Below are 14,002 nucleotides of genomic sequence, written 5' to 3'. Positions count from 1 at the left end.
AAACTCAGGAATACAGGAATACAATTCGCTGAGGAATGAAATAAATAGGAAGTGTGGGGAAGCTAAGATGAAATGGCTGCAGGAAAAATGTGAAGACATCGAAAGAGAAATGATTGTCGGATGGCCAGACTCAGCATACAGGAAAGTCAATAGAACCTTCGGTGAGATTTGTCTCATGTGATAGAAGAAGAAACAGGGGTCGATTTAGAAGAGACAGGGGATCCAGTATTAGAATTAGAATTTAAAAGAGCCTTGGAAGACTTAAGGTCAAATAAGGCAGAAGGTATCGATAACATTCCATCATAATTTCTAAAATCATTGGGGGAAGTGGCAACAAAACGACTATTCACGTTGGTTTGTAGAATGTACGAGTCTGGCAACATAACATCTGACTTTCGGAAAAATATCATCTACACAATTCCGAAGACGGCAAGAGCTGACAAGTGCCAGAATTAACGCACAATCAGCTTAACAGCTCATGCATTCAAGTTGCTTACAAGAATAATATACAGAAGAATGGAAAAGAAAACTGAGGATGCGTTAGATAACGATCAGTTTGGCTCTAGGAGAAGTAAAGGCATGAGAGAGGCAATTCTTACGTTGCGGTTAATAATGGGAGCAAGACTAAAGAAACACTAAGACACGTTCATAGGATTTGACGATCTGGAAAAAGCGTTCGACAAAGAAAATGGTTCGAAATTCTGAAAAAAAGTAGGGGTAAGTTATAGGGAGATAATAGGGAGAGACGGGTCATATACAATATGTACAACAGCCAAGAGGGAATAATAACAGTGGACGACCAAGAACGAAGTGCTCGTATTAAAAAGGGTATAAGACACGGATGTAGCCTTTCGCCCCTGCTGCTCAATCTGTACAACGAGGAAGCAGTGATGGAAATAAAAGAAAGTTTCAGGAGTGAAATTAAAATTCAAGGTGGAAGTGATACGATTCGCTGGTGACATTGCTATCCTGAGTGGAAGTGAAGAAGAATTACATGATCTGCTGAATGGAATGAACAGTCTAATGAGTACAAAGTATGGGCTGAGAGTAAATCAAAGCAAGACGAAGGTAATGAGAAGTAGTAGAAATGAGAACAGCGAGAAACTTAACATGAGGATTGATGGTCACGAAGTAGATGAAGTTAAGGAATTCTGCTACCTAGGCAGTAAAATAACGAATGACGGACGGAGCAAGGAGGACATCAAAAGCAGACTAGCTATGGCAAAAAAAGTATTCAAGGCCAAGAGAAGTCTACTTATATCAAATATCGTCCTTAATTTGAGGAAGAAATTTCTGAGAATGTACGTCTGAAGTACAGCATTGTATGGTAGTGAAACATGGACTGTGGGAAAACCGGACCAGAAGAGAATCGAAGCATTTGAGATGTGGTGCTACAGACGAATGTTGAAAATTAGGTGGACTGATAAGGTAAGGAATGAGGAGGTTCTATGCAGAATCGGAGAGGAAAGGAATATGTGGAAAACACTTATAAGGAGAAGGGACAGGATGACAGGACATCTGTTACGACATGAGGGAGCCGTAGAGGACAAAAACTGTAGAAGAGGACAGAGATTGGAATACATCCAGCAAATAATTGAGGACATAGGTTGCAAGTGCTACTCTGAGATGAAGAGGTTAGCACAGGAGAGGAATTCGTGGTGGGCGCATCAAACCAGTCAGAAGACTGATGACAAAAAAAAGTGGTTTTCCAAGGAACTCCCTCTCCTCTCCCTCCCCCTCCTCCTCCCCCTCCTCCCCTATCCCTTTGGGAACTGCCCTTGCTGATACAAGCATATTTTTGATATCAATTTGATTGGCTAATTAATTAAATCGATCAATTAATTAACCCTTCCCCCTCTGGAGAAACCCCCAGCCATACCCCTCCCCTCCCCACTGGAATTTGGCGGGAAAAAGACTCAGCTGACTGGTCATTTGGCGCGAAATCGATTGCAATGTATGGAATATTTTTTAAACAATTTAGACACTGTACGGACTATTGTTTGTTTAAACAATATAAGGGATACAAGGCAATGTATGAAATATAGTTTATTTATTTATTTACAGAATTTGGGGGGGGGGGAAATAGATTACAGTGTATGGAATTTTGTTTAAACAATCTCTGGTATACAAGGCACTGCACGGAACGTTGTTTATTTTACTAGTTGATGGGAAAAAAGCAGTATTTGGGATATAGTTTATTTATTTAGTTAACGAATTTGTCGGGAAAATTACTGCAGTGTATGGAATAGTGTTTATTTAAACAATTTGTGAGTGACAATTCAGTATGGAATATTTAAACAATTGGGGCGCTTTTCTATTCTGATCGCGCATGGAATTGCTGAGTGGGCTTAGTTTATATCTGCTGCCGTAGTCAGGGACGTTAAGGCTCTTATTTTTTTCCTCACTTTTTGAGGCACACTGGTGTCGAAGGACAGATGGGAAAATCAGAACAATTACGAATCTAAAAGTTCATGACGTATTTCGAAACCCACCGCCACTTTCTGCAAACGATCAAACTACTTGGATCTCAGTGGCAAATTATTTGGTCCAGATAGAGTAACATACAGCAGTCATATTGCACCGACAGTTTAACTCTGCAAAAGTGGTCTACATATCATGAATGGAATGCAGTGCCGTACAGTAGCCATCTTTGAGGTCTATCGTCAGGGCGCCGCCACGAATCAAAACGGCATAGAGTCCTAGTTACAGATCACAGTATTAAATACCACCGACTACGGACCGCATATCAGCCTCCTTTGATCTCGTAGCCTCCAAATAAGCATCAAGTGGTGGCATTTTGTTGATCGGGAAATTCCAGATTCGCTTCCTTTCTCTGTCTTTCTTAACAGGCCACTCACTCTTTGTCTGTGTGAGCCCACGTCTCGAAACATGTAGACGGAGTTTTTCATCTCTTCTCAGATTACAGTGTTCCTATTGGCTAATGCTGGAGACAAAGAACGAACTGACGCAACTTCGATATCAGAAATAGAGTGAAGTAATCCATTTGCACTACCTTATCAAATTAATTGTTTAACAGATTACAGCAGTCAAATAGATCGCTTGGAACACTCACTCCACCTTTCGATTATCCTTCTTTGTAATAAAACATATTTTCAATGTTTGAGTATCACACGCAAACATTATGCAAATAAAGTAATGAAATTCCCACAACAAATAGGTCGTAGTGCTAAATATATCTAAGGTCTTGTATGCACTGGGATTTGAGAGTACAAACAGCCTCCTCTACTACAACATTTCCACTAAACATATATGGTGAAAAAAGAAATCCTACCGATCACACAAACTAGCGATCACAGGGCGTGTGCTGTCTGCTGAGTACAGGGTAGCCCTACCTGTGCAAGCCAGGAGAAAGACCCACACCCACGCAGGCCATGCCTGCCCGTACCGAACGCATGCGTGCTCGCAATACAACTATCGGAAACAATAAATTGATCAGTCGCTTATTTGACGTTGCAGTTGGGTTTTTAAAGCATTTTAGAATTCCTATGTTGGTCCTCTCTGCTACACTCGGTAGGAGGAGGAAGGGTCTTCCACATGATGGGATGGTAACAACAACAAATACTTCTACAAGACAGAGTCCACTGCCATGTGTCGAGAAGCACTAAACACGACACACTTAAGCCGCAAGCCAGTCCGCAGTAGTACGTTTTCATGGCTATATGCCAGAGATCGCTATCAATCTGAATTTGAAGCCGCGACTGGGTTTTTAAAGCATTATGTGATTTCTAAACTGGTTCTCCCCATTACTTTCAGAAGGAGGGAGAGTCTACTGCAATGTATTGAGAAGCACTAAATGTGAGACACTTAAACCACTATCCAGCTTGTGGCAGTAGTTGTCGTGGCTAAATGTCGGAGATTGCTGAAACATTCACACATCCCACACACTCACGTCCTGATGTCCACACACAATGTTCCCCCGGTGCCAACACTCAGAGGGCGGCGAACACTGCCACCTTTAGAGTAATAAATTTATATACGTCGTCTCACAAGTCCTGGTGTGACCCCAAAGTTATCGGCAACCGCCTTACAATTTTTTATAAAGTGTCCTTAGCTAAAGAGCGTTGTATTACCAGCTGGGTATACTGAAATATAAAACTATGGAATGGATCGTGTGTTTGAACCTGTGCAGGACTTTTTAAGTGTTTTAAACGTTAAAAATCAGTATTTACAATGTACTTCTCTCTACTCTGCACCAGTCACAATCATGACGTGTCAGCTAACAAACACATTACAAACAGTTGTAATTTTTTGTAACAATGTGCTACTGTATGCCTACCGAGGTAATAGTGATACACGCAAGTTGACTGCTGTCTTTGATGTTTCCTGAAAAGTGAGCCATCAGCCTCTAAATTGACATACAGGTAGATCTGTACTAAAGGACGAGAGAAAGTGGTTGGAGTGATCGGTTGAGAGGGGTTGGAACGATATATAATTTAATGGTAGACTGATGATGCATTCTGGAGAAAGAGAGATGTTGCAGGTCTTTCATCACGTATTTATCATTTTTTTTCCGTTGTTCTGTCAGGATGTATCAGTTGTGTAGTATTACCTGCGATCGACTCGTATAAAATTGCGTATTCTGTGTGTGACATGGAGCACCATGTACTTCGTTAACAGCAAACCTCTCCATACCACAGTCATCAGAGGACTTCCTACTCATGTGTGATAACGAAACATGTTCATCGATGGAAAACCTGTTTCGGTACCCTCCTCTAAAACGAATGAAGATGCATGCAAAGTACTCCATTTCTCTGTCACACCTTGGACATAAATTGAGACTTAAGTTTCATATAGGTATGGAGCGACTGTTACTATACTTTTCATGTTCATCCTATCCAAAATGCACGGATGTGGATCATTGGGGAGAGAGCGAGTCTTTGGATTTATTAGTAGGTTGATGTATAAGATGCGGAAATATTCTCGTAGAAAATCAAACAGCACATGGGTATGTCACCAATTTCCCCATACACATATGGAAAACTGTGGAAAAAATGTTGTTGTTGTGGTCTTCAGTCCTGAGACTGGTTTGATGCAGCTCTCCATGCTACTCTATCCTGTGCAAGCTTCTTCATCTCCCAGTACTTACTGCAACCTACATCCTTCTGAATCTGCTTAGTGTGTTCATCTCTTGGTCTCCCTCTACAATTTTTATCCTCCATGCTGCCCTCCAATGCTAAACGTGTGATCCCTTGATGCCTCAGAGCATGTTGTAAGTAGGCTGTTTGTTTTCTTGTTGGCAACGTTACGTAGCGCTCTGTATGAAAATCACTAGCTGTGCTGTGTGCAGTCTGTGGCTAGTTTGCATTGTTGTCTGCCATTGTAGTGTTGGGCAGCGGCAGCTGGCTGTTAACAGCGCGTAGCGTTGCGCAGTTGGAGGTGAGCCGCCAGCAGTGGTGGATGTGGGGAGAGAGATGGCGGAGTTTTGAAATTTGTAAGACTGGATGTCATGAACTGCTATGTATATTATGATTTCTCAACACTATTAAGGTAAATACATTGTTTGTTCTCTGTTGAAATCTTTCATTTGCTGACTATGCTTATCAGTAGTTAGTGCCTTCCGTAGTTTGATTCTTTTATTTAGCTGGCAGTAGTGGCGCTCGCTGTATTGCAGTAGTTCGAGTAACGAAGATTTTTGTGAGGTAAGTGATTTGTGAAAGGTATAGGTTAATGTTAGTCAGGGCCATTCATTTGTAGGGATTTTTGAAAGTCAGATTGCGTTGCGCTAAAAATATTGTTGTCAGTTTAAGCACAGTCATGTAGAATTTTTCTAAGGGGACGTTTCATATGTCGACCCTTAGCCGAGGATACCTCACTGGAATCTTCTGATTTTTTCTTGTAGTTTGTGTAATTAGCGTAGCTTTAGTTTATTGCTAGCGCGTAATTGTAGAGAGAATCTCCTTTGTAGTTGCAGTCTTTCATTGTTGTACAGTAAAACAGTTGTGGCGTGCATGTAAATTTGCACCAAGTATTTCGCAGCTGCGCTTGCAATTAACGAGATATCATTTTCAATGCTATGTTAATGTGTTTTCTTATTGAGCTCTTCAAATTGTGCTTTTCTGTGTTGTCTTGTGAAATATTGTGACAATAATGGCGTGTGAAAAACCTAATACTCGGCTCTAAAGTAAACTGAGAAATGACAGTGAAGACGAAAGCACTGCGTTAGCGCCACCGTGTAATGAATTAACTAATGTTCAAAGTAGTAAATTGGTAATTGTGCATAGGGAAATGGAGCGGACGGCAAACAATGGTGTAGACAGTGAAACAATTAGTGAACAGGGAAACATTATCGATCGATCGGTCGGCAACAGCCCGCCTCAGGAATCGGGAATGACAGGACAACTTTGCAACTACTGCAGATTCAGGTTTTGGGTCCTCACCGTTTTCTCAAATAAGTCAAGACAAATTTTCTGCTTGTCAAAATGTGAATGTTGCCGGTGCAACTTCACTGCCGAAAAGCACTGAGGAACATGTTTCAGACAGCAGTGCATTGTTATTACAGTTAATGCAACAAATGGGACAAAGGCTACAAAAGTTAGCCACAATGGAACAAAATCTTCAAAAGTTAGACACACTGGAACAAAATCTTCAAAAGTTAGACACAACACTTGAACAAAATCAGAAACAAATGGGACAAAATCTTCAAAAGTTAGACACAATGGAACAAAATCTTCAAAAGATAGACACCACACTTGAACAAACACGTGAAGATTTAACTACTGAGTTACATAAAATCGAATCGAAATGTCAAAAAGTCTGTAATGAAGTAAAAACACAAATTTGTAAGCATTTCCAACCTATTTTTTCGCGTCATGAAAATGCATTACAGAATCACGAAGCAGCCATAAAGGAACTGCAAACTGTAGTTCATGAAAATCACGACACCTTGCAAGCTAAAATTGACTCAGTTGCATCTACCGATTCGGTTACGCGACTTGCAAAAACTCAGGATACCTTAAAGGACACAGTAGATACTCTGAAAATTGGTTCAGAAAGACATGGAGGAAATTAGTTCATTATCAGAGAAAGTATTTGAATTTTCGGATCAGCTAAATAATTTATCTACGAAGGTAGATGATAATCTGAATTACACAAAACCGGTAGTCTTTAATGACACAGACGAGTGTGAACAAATTAGGAAATTCAAACAAAATCAGAATCAAATTAATACGCAACACCAAAGAGAAATCCGGGAAGTACAAGATCAGTTGACACAGGTAATACAGGAATTACATATTTTAGAGGACACTCGCGCTCCAATACGGGAAGAGGGACATAGAAATACGGAACAGCCACAAAATAATAATTCAGGGCACTTCGGAAATTATGAAAGAAATTGGCAAGGTACACCGAATTTTGAGATGGAACCGCCGAAACGACGTAACAATGACCGACATGCGACTCGCCGACATGATGATTTTGAATATAAGCTGTTCATTACTAAATGTAAATTCAAAACATTTAAGAATTCTGGCAACGACATTCATCCACAAGCATGGCTCCATCAATTCTCTCATTGTTTTCCTCCCAACTGGTCATTAGAGCCCAGATTAGAATTTATGTGTGGCTATTTGGAGAATGAACCAGCTGTAAGAATGCGATCGGTCATTCACGATTGCCACAGTGAAGGAGAATTTTATCATGCCTTCCTCTCAGCATACTGGTCTCAAGCTACGCAACACCGAATAAAACATAGCATCATAATGATGAAACATTTCGAACAATCTGAATTTTCCAGTCTTGTGAAATATTTTGAAGACATGTTGCACAAGAATCAGTACCTGTCAAACCCATATAGCCCCTCAGAACTCATCCGCATTTGCTTCATGAAATTGCCTGAACATTTAAGACACATTATTTTGGCAGGACGTTGCAAAGACGACATTGAAGGTTTTCAGGGACTCTTACAAGAATTGGAAATTGACACTGACAATCGCGGAACGCGGAAACAACAACACAACAATTACAGGTCACAACCGTCGCAATTCTGCGGTGAAAGAAATAATAACTGGACACGACAAGGCTATTCTCACAACACAAATCGTGACCAAAACAGACACCACCCATATGACAACCGTTGGCAGAGTAGTAATAATTACAGGGAAAGATCACCTCTCCACGGTAGTGACTATCACAGAGACAATCACAGAAACAGACAATTTGGGAACCAAAATAATTATTATCAAGGTCGACACAATAACTTTAGACGCAACGGTCCAGCGCGCAGTTACGATTCAGGGAGAAATTCTCCACCACGTGACCGACAAGAAAGAAACTGTGGAATCTACCGACATGTCGACAGACGATATGATCGTAATGACAGAGCTGAACTGCATCAGAACTGGTGGGATTCAAACAGAGCAGGGCCCTCTCGACAAGGTGAATTTGTAAAAGTTAGGTCTCCAAATCCCAACAACGACGCGCGCCAACAAAGAGACAATAGGAAATGACTCATACCGCTGGCAGCCACAAAACGTACTTATGAAACTGACGACGCAGCTGCCGTAGCTAGTAATTACGTAAAAATGGAAGACATTAGGGACATCTTACTCCAGGAACACGACGTAAAACATAACAACATTGCGTATCCTGTGATTCACATTACAGTAAATGACGTAAAATTTACGGCAGTACTTGACTCTGGCAGTCCCATTTCAGTAATTAGTGAAACAGTCTTTAGCAAATGCAACAAATCGAACGATTGCCCCACACTTCCGTTACGTAAGATTAAATTACAAGGTGCAATCTTTGGAAAAAGTGTAGATGTACGCCAACAAACCAACTTAGAATTCTTTTGTCAAAGCCACAGCTTCTCTATGAACTTTCTTATTGTTCCATTATTGTCGACGGAAATTATATTGGGAGTAGACTTTTTTAATGAATACAAAGCAATCTTAAACTTACACGATGCTGAAATAAGTTTAGAGAAAGAAGGTAAGTCAATAGCTTTGAAACTTGAAGATTGGCTCTCAAACCATGACGAAGAAATTAATCGGCTTTACCTCCTGTTAGACAACAGTATGGAATTTTCGACGGAATTTGACACTAACAATCACTCTGCAAGTACTGACAGGGATGATATCGATCGCGCATTTGATACTAATGAGTTAATTCAGAATAAAATTCAAACAATTGAGAATTGTAATGACACTGATAGGCAAGACCTTTTTGAGATTTTACAAGCACATTCCACAGTTTTTACTCACAAAACAGGAAGAATCAAGGGATTTCAATACCAATTTCGTGTTCGTGAGCATACTAAATTTTGTGTTGGACCATACGTAATTCCGGATCATTATAGGGACTGTGTTAGAACAGAAATACAATCTATGCTTGACGAAGGCATTATTGAGCCTGCAGTAAGCTCATACAACAATCCATTACATGTTGTTGAGAAGAAAAATGGATCGATCAGACTTGTCTTAGATTCGAGACAAATCAATACTATCATCATTCCTGAAACAGACAGGCCGCAAACGTTGGAAGAACTTCTTCAAAATTTTAATGGCGTAAAAGTGTTGTCTTCCATTGATCTCAGATCCAGCTTTTATCAGATCGAACTTCATCCAGAATGTAGAAAATACACAGCTTTCCTTTGTTTCGGCGTTTGTTATCAGTTTCGGAAACTTCCTTTTGGTTTGAACATTTCTTCGGCAGCATTCATTCACGGGCTAAATTCCATATTACCTGAGTTCACATCACCTTATATGTTGACGATATTCTGATAGCAGAAGCCTGATGGGAACAACATAATCGCATCCTCAACAGTTTGTTACGTATTTTCGCAGAATCTGGAATTACAGTTAACTTGGAAAAGTCTGAATTCGGTAGGACAAAGGTGAAGTTTTTGGGACATATTATTTCTTCTGAAGGCATTCAGCTGGATCCTGAAAAGTTAGAAGCAATCAGAGCCATTCCAGTTCCATCCACAAAAAAACAAGTCCGCAGTTTTCTAGGTCTCGTAAATTTTTACTGTCGTTTTCTGAATATGCAAATTCTAGTTACACCAAAACTTTGTTCTCTCACTGGAAAAAATACTATTTGGAACTGGGACGAACAAGCACAGTTGGAATTCAATTCTTTGAAGGAAGCGTTACTTAACGCGACAATACTAGCTCATCCAGATCTGTCACAAGATTTCTGCCTTAGCACGGATTCTTCTAAAGTCGGTCTTGGTGCCCATTTATTTCAAGAAGCCACAGAAAATTACACTATTGTTCAGAAAACCATTGCTTTTGCTAGCCGAGTGCTAACAAAATCCGAAAAAAATTATTCCGTTACAGAATTAGAAGCTTTAGCTATCGTTTGGGCATTTAACAAATTCCGTTTCTTTCTTTCTGGTAAACACGTAAAAGTATACAGTGATCATCATGCATTACAATTTCTTATGTCTTCAAAATTAAATCATGACAGGTTAAAACGTTGGGCATTGTTTCTGCAAGAATTCCACTTCACAATAGTCCACATTCCCGGCAAGGAGAACATTGTTGCGGACGCACTGTCACGCGCACCGGCTTGGCTTGAGAAAAGTAACGCGGAAGGCAACCTCGAGAAAAATTTCAGTATTCTTTACATTCAGAAAGTCGCCTTTGAAAACTTCATCTCCACATCTTTAAAGAACATTGCTCACGAACAAGATAAAGATCCGATTTGGAAAGACATCAAAAGCAAATGGCATGAAAAGACACACACACAGATTCGGCATTATTATCTGGTTAGAAACAACATACTGTTCAAACGCTGCACTGTTGATGACAAGCTGTGGGTACTTTGCATTCCTGACGATTTTGTTAATAAGCTCATTTGGTACATTCATTTCAGCTATGCACATTTTGGCCCACGAAAATGTTATCATATTCTTCGGACGACTTGTTATTTTAACAATATGGAAAAGAGAATTCGAAGAGTCTTGTCTATTTGTAAACTTTGTCAAAAACATCTACTATCTCACATCGTGCTCTGTTGTTTCCTATCATTCCTTCTAAATTAAAAGAATTTGCTGCTGTTGATCTCTTGGGACACCTTGTCAGAACATCGAATGGATTTTCGTACGTTCTAGTCGCTGTTGAACTTACTTCAAAATTTGTTTCTTTCACTCCGTTACGTAAAGCCACTGGACGGTCTGTATCCAACGCCTTGGTTAAAAATTTCTTACATGAAGTTGGCCACGTTGCTAAAGTCATTTCAGATAATGGACCGCAATTCAGATCTGCTGTTTGGTCACGCATGCTTCGGAACCATAAAATCAAACCTGTTTTTATTTCATTGTACTCACAAGATTGTAACCCGTCTGAACGGATTATGAAAGAAATCAATAAGCTTTGCAGACTTTATTGTCACAGAAAGCATCAGCATTGGGACAGATATTTACACTTATTTCAAAATGTGCTGAATGAAATGCCTCATGACTCCACTGCTTTACCACCTACTCTTGTACTGAAGAATGAAGAACCACCGAACAGAATCAGAGAGCTTGTACCTTTCCCGAATACACGTAAACTTCGACACAGAGACATAATTAATTTGGCTATTAAAAATATAAAATTTGCAGCAGACAAAAGGAGAAAACTATACGGTAAAGCAAATGCAAAGAAATTATATATTGGTCAGAAAGTTCTCATTAAAGCTCATTCATTGTCACATAAGAAGAAACACTTGAGTCACAAATTATTTCTAGTTTACAGTGGACCTTACAGAATCCGACGTATACCACTTGATAATTGCGTTGAACTTGAAACTCTGCATACTAGGAAGAGTAAAGGTTTACACCACATTTCACATGTAAAACCGTTTATTGAAAGATAATCTGCTTTTTAACTTTGTCTTTGCCATAAAACTTTTCACTTCACATTTCTAGTATGCTTTGTCAGACTTAAGAAACTGTTACCATGCAACAATGTTTGAAGTTAAATATCCAGTCAAGAACCTGGGCAACTTATTTAAACAGTAATTACGAATGCATTGTTATAGTGAACAGACGACACAGTGTTGTACATTCTTGCAACAAGTTGCACGATTACGTAGCGACTATCAGGCTTACATACTTAGAACTTGTACTGCTAATGAGATTTTAATGCAACATTTTGGTTTACTTGGCCGGCCGCGGTGGTCGTGCGGTTCTAGGCGCTCCAGTCTGGAGCCGCGCTGCTGCTACGGTCGCAGGTTCGAATCCTGCCACGGGCATGGATGTGTGTGATGTCCTTAGGTTAGTTAGGTTTAAGTAGTTCTAAGTTCTAGGGGACTGATGACCACAGCAGTTGAGACCCATAGTGCTCAGAGCCATTTGAACCATTTTTTTTGGTTTACTTGAAAAGACATTCTTTATTTGAAGTACTTTCTGTGGGATTAAAGATGACTTAGCATTTGGGTTCTTTGACAGCTACACAATTATATCACGACACTACTAATGTGTGACACAATTTACAGTGTTGCTTTTGTGCTGTATCTGCTTTATATCTACACAGTTTTTCTGAATTCTTCTGGAAAGTAAAACATGTTTTAGTAGTAACTTCTGTGGTATAACTACAATGAGACAGCCTTTTTCGTATCACAACAATACGTTACATTATAGTACTTTCTTGATCACGGCAAGGTACGTAATAACTAAGACATCTATACGCAAAGCATTTCACTTTCGTTTATGATGAGGTAAGTACATTGACTTCAGCAGAACTTTGCTTACAGAGGACGATAACTACGACAGTTCCACAGAATTATCTTACAGCAAGACGCACATTCAGCGCTACAGGAGATGCATTTGAGTGATTAATTTTGTACTTAAACCATTTATTTTTCAAGATTTTTGAATTACAATAAAAGTTTTCTGTGATACATTTCATTCCATTTTTGTAATCTGTAACACCTGAGGGTATAATTACATTAATCCTCAGGGGAGTACACGCTAACTTTGTGTACCATGTGTTTGGCAAGCACAAGGAGCCCTAGCTAATGTGGTATTTGCTTATACAACTTTACACATCGGTACCATATTTCTCTAAGACAGAATTACACAGCTATCTGATCATTTAACTGATAGATAAACATTTTTTTTACTACATCAGTGACACATGTTTACGCAATTACACAGTTGGGTAACTTCACATTTATGAAATTGTATTTTGTATGTACTTTGTGAACTCTTCATATTTTTTCAGAATCATTGTGATACTATGAGAGCTTTGAATGATGTATTTGGTATGGGTCATGATATTTAAAGTACGTTTGAGTTGGATGACACTATTTAAATGAGCAGAGAATTTTTTTTAGGTTTTGAAATTATTGCAGAAAGCTATGACGTTTTTGGGATTTGACTGAAGTTTTATGATATTATTACGATGACGATGTGTATTATGTTGTTGAGGTATGTTTATTATCAATGAGATGATGCTATATGAGGAATCTGATTATGCTATTTATTTATTATGATAAAATATTGAAGACGTGTTGATGAATATGTGTATGTGTAATAAGGTAAGGAATAATGAGTAGTGGTTAGGGACTCTGACTTGTGAAAAAGGATGTTGGAAACCAAGAGTCGTACTTTAAGAGTTGTGCAATGTGTGTAAATGCGTGAATGTATCACAATGCCGCCGAAAATTTTTTGGACACTGTTATATTTATAGGATTTTGTTTCTACAGATTTGGAACGCAAATATTTCGACCTGTGAAATCTTATTTCTGTCAAACTGTCACTATAGCGGAAACTGATGTCGTAAATATTTCAGTAAGGAAGGTAGGTCACTGTAAGCACCCAGCCACATGACAGTTGCCTGGAAAAAAAAGCCATTAGTGTGTGCCTTTCAGAGGCACAGGTGGAGAAAAAAGGAGGCCATTAACCTCGCTATTGACATTCCTTTGTAGAAAGCACCGCAAATACGACACGCTCATAACTTGGAAACATTCTTACATCTGCACACCTGATTAGGACAAGTGTCTATCTACGAGAATTGAGAGAATTTCTACTAACTTATGAAATGCCTCATGA

This window comes from Schistocerca nitens, chromosome 5, assembly GCF_023898315.1.
Source record: "Schistocerca nitens isolate TAMUIC-IGC-003100 chromosome 5, iqSchNite1.1, whole genome shotgun sequence".
Classification (NCBI taxonomy): Eukaryota; Metazoa; Arthropoda; class Insecta; order Orthoptera; family Acrididae; genus Schistocerca; species Schistocerca nitens.
The sequence above is the reverse complement of the archived record's forward strand: the minus strand, read 5'-3'. Positions refer to the sequence as shown.